Consider the following 8,368-nt stretch of genomic DNA (forward strand, 5'->3'; position numbering starts at 1 on the left):
GGGGACAGGGGGATGAATATTTTCCAATAGGGAAGTAGTTCAAGGAGACAAGGAAATGGAGTGAAGGGAAGAGGAAATAAGTAGAATAAAGATATCCCATGTGTAGGAACCTAATAATCTCAATGAATGTAAACATATGCCATAAAATGAGCTAAGATTAATAATATCAAAAAGAATAGAAATCAGTAGAAGGGAATTAAAAGAAGAGGAAGAGAGAGTGAAGGAAAAGGAAAATGAATTTTAAAAAAGCTCTAACATGTACATGTCTTCACTCCTAAAATGATTGTAAATGGCATGTACTGTAAACATATAACAAAATTTTTAAAAATTTAAAAAAGAAGGTCCCAGAAATGGAATCCTGCCCTAATCCTACTGCCTGCTTCCTTGTGATTGTCCAGCGTGGATCTGGGTTCTGCCTCCTTTGTCTATCCATGAGAGCAGGGACATGTCTTGAATTAGACATGCCGCAAAATTGTACTCCCCAGAAGATAATTACAAGGTTGAAATCACAGAGAAATTTCATTTTTTTGCTTGTTTCTGTTTTTTTTTTTACTTTTTTCTTTGTTTATGTTCATTTGTTTATGCTTTTTATTGTTTTCATTTTTTACTGAGTATGAGCACTGTTTCCAATATTTTGGTTTCATCTTTTGGGTTTTTTTCTTTTCTCATAATTTTTCCTTTCCCTTCTTTCCTCCCCCCTTCCCCTCCCACTTCCCCTACACCTTTGGACTTTTTATTCCGATTTCAAATTATCAATTATTCATTTTAATCATTGTAATCCTTATTTATACATTCAGTTTCTCACACTAGAGAAACTATTTGGTATTTACACGTGTGTCCTATTTATTTCTCTTAAGAGTATTGCCTCAATATGCATCCATTTAGCTATGTCTCTAGTATCTCATTCTTTATGGTTGAGTAGTACTCCATTTTATTTTTTTAAAACCCACATTTTCTTTATCCAGTTTCCAGTTGATGGGCACATGGGCTGTTTCCAAGCTTTAGTTATTACAAACTGTGCCAATATAAATATGGGTGCACATATATTCCTGTGGTATGATTCTTTTAATTCTTTTGGGAAGATACCCAGCAGGGGAATAGCTGGGTCAAATGGGGGCTCTAGTTCTACTTCTTTGAGGTATATCCATACTGATTTCCACAGTAGTGGCACCAGTCTGAACTCCCAACAACAATGGAGAAGGGCTCCATTCTCCCCACACCCCCAATGGCATTTGTTATTGGTTGATTTCTTGTTAGCAGTCATTCTTTCGGGGATGAGGTGAAATATCAGTGCTGTTTTCATCTGTATCTCTCGAATTACCAGTGATGGTGAACATTTTTTCATATTTGTTTGCTGCTTTTACTTCTTTGTTTGAGAAATGTCTGTTCGTTTCAGATATCCATTTTTTACTTGGGTCTTTGAATTTGGGGGTCTGATTTTTTTCAGTTCTTTATATATTCTAGATAGTAGTCCTGTGTCTGAGGTACGGCTGCTAAAATATTTTTCCCACAATGTAGGTTGAATTTTAGCTCTGCTCGTGGTTTCTCTTGCAGTACAGAAGCTTTTTAATGAGATGAGATCCCAGTTGTTGATTCTTTGTTCTGGTACCTGTGCTACTTAGGTTTTGTTCATACAGTCTTTCTCATGCCAATGTCTTCAAGAATTCTACCTAACTTATCTTCCAGCAAGTTTGGTGTTTCTGCTTTAATATTTAGATCTATAATCCACCTTGATCTTACTTTACTGCATGGGGATAGATATAGGTATAGTTTTAATCTTTGTCAAGTTGAAATCCAGTTTTTCCAACACCATTTATTAAATAGGCTATCTTTCCTCCAATGAGGGTGGTTGGCTACTTTGTCAAAGATGAGGTGGCTGAATATGTCTGGAATTGTTTCTGCATCTTCTAATATATTTTACTGACCCTCAAGTCTGTTTCTTTGCCAGTAACAATGCTGTTTTTATCAAAGTAGCTTTGTAGTATAGTTTCAACTTGGGGATTGTGATACCCCCTGCCATGGCTCTGTTGCCTAGAATTGCTTTTGCTGCTCTAGGTCTCTTCTGGTTCCAATTGAATTTTTGGGTTGTTTTCTCTAGTTCTGTGAAATATATTGTTGGAATTTCAATTTGCATTCCATTAAATCTATATAGCAGTTTTGGAAGTATGGCCATTTTCACTATAGTGGTTCTTCCTATCCAGGAACAAGAGATGTCTTTCCATTTTATTATATCCTCTTTGATCTCTTTTTTCAGAGTGCTGTAGTTTTCAGTGTCAACGTCTTTTCCTTCCTTTGTTAGATTGATTCCTAGGTGTTTCTTTTGGGGCATGCTATTGTAAAATGAATTGTTTCCCTAATTTCTCTCTCTGTGAGTCTGCTATTTGTGTATAAGAAGGCTATTGGTTTTTGAGTTTTGATCTTGTATCCAGCTACTCTACTGAGTTTGTCAATTAAGTCTAGAAGTGTTTTAGTGGATTTTTTTGGATATTCTATGTAAAGTATCATGTCATCAGCAAATAATGACAGTTTAATTTCTTCCTTTCCTCTTTATTCATTTTATTTCTTTCTTTTTTCTAATGGCTGTGGTTAATTTGTCCAGAAGTATATTGAACAGGAGTGGTGATAATGGGCATCCTTGTCTTGTTCCTGATATTAGCATGAAAGTTTTCAGGTTTTGACCATTTAGTATGATGTTGGCTGTAGGTTTTTCAGATACCCTCAATCAGACTGAAATAAAGACCTTGCATTCCAATTTTCTGCAGGGTTTTTACCATGAATGGGTGTTGGATTTAGTCAAATGCTTTTTCTGCACACACTGAGGTAATCACATGGTTTTTGTCCTTGGCTCTATTAATATACTGTATTACATTTATTGATTCACTTATGTAGAACCATCCTTGAATCCCTGGGATAAATCCCACGTGGTCAGAGTGTATGATCTTCTTGATGACCCTCTCTATTGTTTACCAGAATCTTGTTGAGGATTTTTGCATCCATGTTCATTAAGGAGATTGACCTGTAGTTCTCTTTTGGATTGGGTTTTTCCCTGGTTTTGGAATCAAAGTAACACTTGCTTCCAGGAAGAATTTGGAAGCCCTGCTTCCCTTTCAATTTATTTGATGAGTTTAAAGAGTAATGGTGATAGTTCTTCTCTAACTGTCTTGTAGATTTCATCAATGAAGCCATTAGGACCTGGGTTTTTCTTTGCTGGTAAATTTTTAATTATGTTTTCAATTTCACTCATTGTAATTGGTGTAACAGGAGACATTGTGCTCCTAGTGCAAGACATGATTAATAAATCAAGAGAGAAGCTGAGGAACATGATGGAATAACAACATAGGAAACAAATAGAATCCATAAAAAAAAGGAAGCAGATTTCCAGGAGATGAAAAACTCCATCAAAAGTCTACACAGCAGAATGAGCCAATGTGAGGACAGAATTTCAGATACAGAAGATAAGATTGCAATTAATGACCAAGAAAAATTGCTTCAAAATTATAAGGGAACATGAGCAATCAATCCAGCAGCTGCTAGATGATGCAAAGAAGAATAACATAAGACTGATTGGGCTCCATGAAGAAAAAGGAGAGGATGCAGATGACATGAAAAAACTCTTCACAGAAGTAGTTGCAGAAAACTTCCCAAGCAGGGGAAAAGAACTTGACATACAGATAAGTGAGGCATGTGGGACTCCAAATAGCCTTGATCAAAAAAATCTACATATAGGCACATAATTGTTAAGATTCCAGAAACTCAACAGAAGAACAAAGTTCTACAAGCAGTTAGAGAAGAGAAACAAATCACATAAAAGGAAAGCCCATCAGAATCACAGCAGACTTCTCAATGCAAACTCTCAAAGCAAGAAGAGCTTGGAGTGATGTATTTCAAGCCCTAAAGGAAAACAGCCTCCAACCCAGATTGAGGTACCCTGCAAAACTATCTTTCAAAACTGATGAATAAGATACTTTTATGACAAAGGGCACCTGAGGTACTTCATGAATACCAAAACAGCACTCAAAAAAACTTTACACAATATCCTAGGAAGAGACATTGAGAATCACAACTCCAGGAAGCAAAGCAGAATGAAACCATCTGACATGACAAGAAACTAAATGTAAAGGGGTAGAACCCAAGAAGAAGAAAAACTCATGGCAATGATAAGTCAATATGTTTCAGTTATAACCATCAACATTAATGGTCTCAATTCACCAATCAAAAGAAATAGACTAGCAGAATGGGTCAAGAAGCAAAATCCAACAATATGCTGCATACAAGAAACACACTTCATTCAAAATGAAACTCATACATTGAAAGTTAAAGGGTGGAAAACAATACTCCATATAATGGGAACCTGAAAAAAAGGAATAGCTATCCTCTTTGCAGATCAAGTAGATTTAAAACCAACACTGATTAAAAGAGACTAAGAAGGACACCACATCCTTGTAAAGGGAACAACCCAAGAGGAAGAGATGACAATCATAAATATCTATGCACCAAACACTAGTGCACCCAACTATATAAAACAAATACTAACAGATAAGAAAAGTCATATATGCACTAATACAATTGTAGTGGGGGAAACCTCAACACCCCACAAACAGATAGAACAACTAGACAAAAAATAAGTAATGATATACTAGAACTCAATTGAATTCTTGAACAAATGAACTTCACAGATGTTTACAGAGTCTTCCACCCCACAAAATCAGAATAAACATTCTTCTCAGCTGCACATGGGTCATTCTCCAAAATAGACCACATACTCATACATAGAACATGCTTAAGGGCACAGGAATTGAAATTATCCCCTGTATATTATCAGACCATAGTGCAATAAAATTGGAGATCCATAGTGAAAGAAACTGCAAAAATTTCATAAACACATGGAAATTGAACAACACATTTCTGAATAACCAATGGGTCACAGAGAAAATTAAAGAAGAAATCAGACAGTTCCTTCAATTAAATGACAATGACAATACAACATATCGGAATCTATGGGACACAATGAAAGCAGTCTTATGAGGGAAATTGATAGCAGTGAATATGCATATTAGGAAAACAGAATGAGCCCAATTAAACAACCTGATGCTGAACCTCAAGCTTCTAGAAAAAGAAGAGCAGGACAACCACAAAGCTCATACAAGGGAGGAAATTATAAAGATCAGAGGAGAAATCAATGCAATGGAGACTAAGAGAACGATACAAAAAATCAATGAAGCCAAGAGTTGGTTCTTTGAAAGAATCAACAAAATTGACAAATCCTTAACCAACCGTATCAGAAAAAGGAAAGAAAAGGCCCATATCCATGCAATTAGGAATGAAAAGGGTGAAATTACAAGAGACCCAGCAGAAATCCAGATGATCATCAATACCTACTTCCAGAACCTATAAGCCAATAAGATGGAAAACACAGAAGAAATGGACAGATTCCTAGATACATATCAATTACCAAAGTTGGACGAAGAAGACCTAAAAATTCTAATCAACCTAATATCAACCAATGAAATTGAAAACATAATAAAAATCTTATCAACTAAGAAAAGCCTGGGCCCTGATGGCTTCACTGCTGAATTCTACAAGACATTTAGAGAGGAACTGCTGCCACTACTGTTTAAACCCTTCAATGAAATTGAAAGGGAAGCAATCCTCCCAAATTCATTCCTGGAAGCAAGCATCACCTTGATCCCCCAAGCAGATAAAGACCCAACTGAAAAAGAGAACTATAGGCCAATCTCACTAATGAACATAGATGCAAAAATCCTTACTAAGATACTGGCAAATAGAATGCAGAAGATCAACAAGAAGGCCATACACCCTGATCAAGTGGGATTCAACCCAGGGATGCAGGGATGCTTCAACATGCACAAATCAATGTAACACACTATATCAATAGAGCCAAGGACAAAAACCATATGATTATCTCCATAGATGCAGAAAAAGCATTTGACAAAATCCAACATGCATTTATGATAAAAACCCTACAAAAAATTGGAATAGATGGTCTCTACCTCAATCTGATAAAAGCCATCTATGAAAAACCAACAGCCAATATTATACTAAATGGTCAAAAACTGAAATCCTTCACACTAAAATCAGGAACAAGACAAGGATGTCCAATATCACCACTTTTGTTCAATATAGTTTTGGAAACATTAGCCATGGCAATTAGACAAGAGACAGAAATAAAAATAATAAACATAGGAAATGAAGAAGTCAAATTGTCATTATTTGCAGATGACATGATACTCTATATAGAAGACCCCAAGAACTCCACCAAAAGTCTTCTAGACTTAATAGCCAAATTCATTCAAGTACCTGGATACAAGGTCAACACACAAAAATCAATGGCTTTCCTCTACACGAATGACAGACTCTCTGAGAGAGAAATAGGGCAAATATCTCCTTTCACAATAGCATCCAAAAGACTGAAATACCTAGGAATCAAGCTAACAAAAGCAATCAAAGACCTCTTCTCTGAAAACTATAGTACTCTGAAAAGAGAGATTGAAGATGATATCAGAAAATGGACAGACATCCCCTGCTCCTGGGTAGGAAGGATTAATATAGCGAAAATGGCCATACTTCCAAAACTGCTATATAGATTCAATGCAATTCCAATTGAGATCCCAGCAGCATACTTCACGGACATTGAGAAAACAATCTAAAAATTCATTTGGAAAAAGAAGAGACCCAGAATAGCAAAAGCAATTCTAGGTAACAGAGACATGGCAGGGGGTATCACAATCCCCAACTTGCAACAATTCTACAAAGCTACTGTGATAAAAACAGCATGCTACTGGCAAAGAAACAGACCTGAGGACCAGTGGAACAGATTGGATGATGCAGAAAAAATGCCAGGCACACTCAGCCATCTTATCTTTGATAAAGGACCCAAACACCCTCACTGGATGAAAGATGGCCTCTTTAAATGGTGCTAGAAAAATTGGGTTTCAACTTGCCAAAGATTAAAACTAGACTTCTATTTCTTGCCATGCAATAAACTAAAATCGAAATGGATTAAAGATCTAAATATTAAAATAGAAACGCTGAACCAGATGGAACAGAGGTTAGGTAGAACTCTTGAAGACATTGGTGTAGGAAAAGATTTTATGAACAAAACCTCAGTTGCCCGTGAACTAGCACAAACAATCAACAAGTAGGATCTCTTCTTATTAAAAAGCTTCTGCACAGCAAGAGAAACCACCAGCAGTGTGAAGAAACAACCCACAATGTGGCAAAAAAATCCTCCCCTGCTTTTCCTCAGACAAAGGTCTACTATCTCGAATCTATAAAGAACTTAAAAAGATCAGACCTCCCAAATTTAAAGACCCAGTCCAAAAATGGGCATCTGAAATGAACAGACATTTCTCAGACAAAGAAGTAGAAATAGCAAATAAATACATGAAAAAATGTTCAACATCACTGGTCATTCAAGAGATGCAAATGAAAACAATGCTGAGATTCCATCTCATTCCAGAAAGAATGGCTGCTATCATGAAATCAACCAATAACAAATGCTGGCGGGGCTGTGAGGAAAGAGGAACCCTGCTCCACTGCTGGTGGGAGTGTAGTCTGCTGCAAGCACTGTGGAAATCAGTATGGAGATAGCTCAAAGAGCCAGGACTGGAAGCTGCATTTGATCCTGCTGTTCCACTGCTGGGGATCTTCCCCTAAAGAATTAAAAGCACCATACCACAGTGATATATGTGCACCCATGTTCATAGTAGCACGGCTTGTGATAGCTAAAACTTGGAAACAGCCCAAATGCCCATCAACTGGAGACTGGATAAAGAAAATGTGGTTTTTTTCTAAAATGGAGTACTACTCAGCCATCAAAAATGAGAAATTAGGGACATTTATAGCTAAATGGATGCACATTGAGGTGATACTCTTAAGTGAAATAAATAGGACACACATGTATAAATACCGAATAGTTTCTCTGGTGTGAAAAACTCAAAGTGTAAATAAGGACTAAATGTATAATAGGTCATGTGAAATAGGAAGAAAAGGGGAAAAGGGGAAGGAAGTGGGAGGGGTAGGGGAAAGGAAAGAAGGGAATGGAATTAATATGAGAAAATGGAAATATAGAAACAAAATCTTTGTAAATAGAGAGGAATGGAGGGGTTGAAGGGAGGGCTGGGCAAGGGTGAAAAATAAGAACCAAGAGAGACTATGTAAAGGTGCAAATTTCCAATGATGAATGTCATTATATTGTATACCTAAAATGTACCAATGATTAGAATGAATAATCAATAATGCAAAATAGGAAGAAAAGGTCCAAAGCGGTAGGGGTAGTGGGAGGGATAGGGGAAATGAAATAAGGGAAAGGAAATATGAGGAGAAATGGAAAAAATGGAAATAAAGT

This window comes from Heterocephalus glaber, unplaced genomic scaffold (assembly GCF_053883595.1).
Source record: "Heterocephalus glaber isolate CG9 unplaced genomic scaffold, H.glaber_assembly_v1.0 deba00001442, whole genome shotgun sequence".
Taxonomy (NCBI): Eukaryota; Metazoa; Chordata; class Mammalia; order Rodentia; family Bathyergidae; genus Heterocephalus; species Heterocephalus glaber.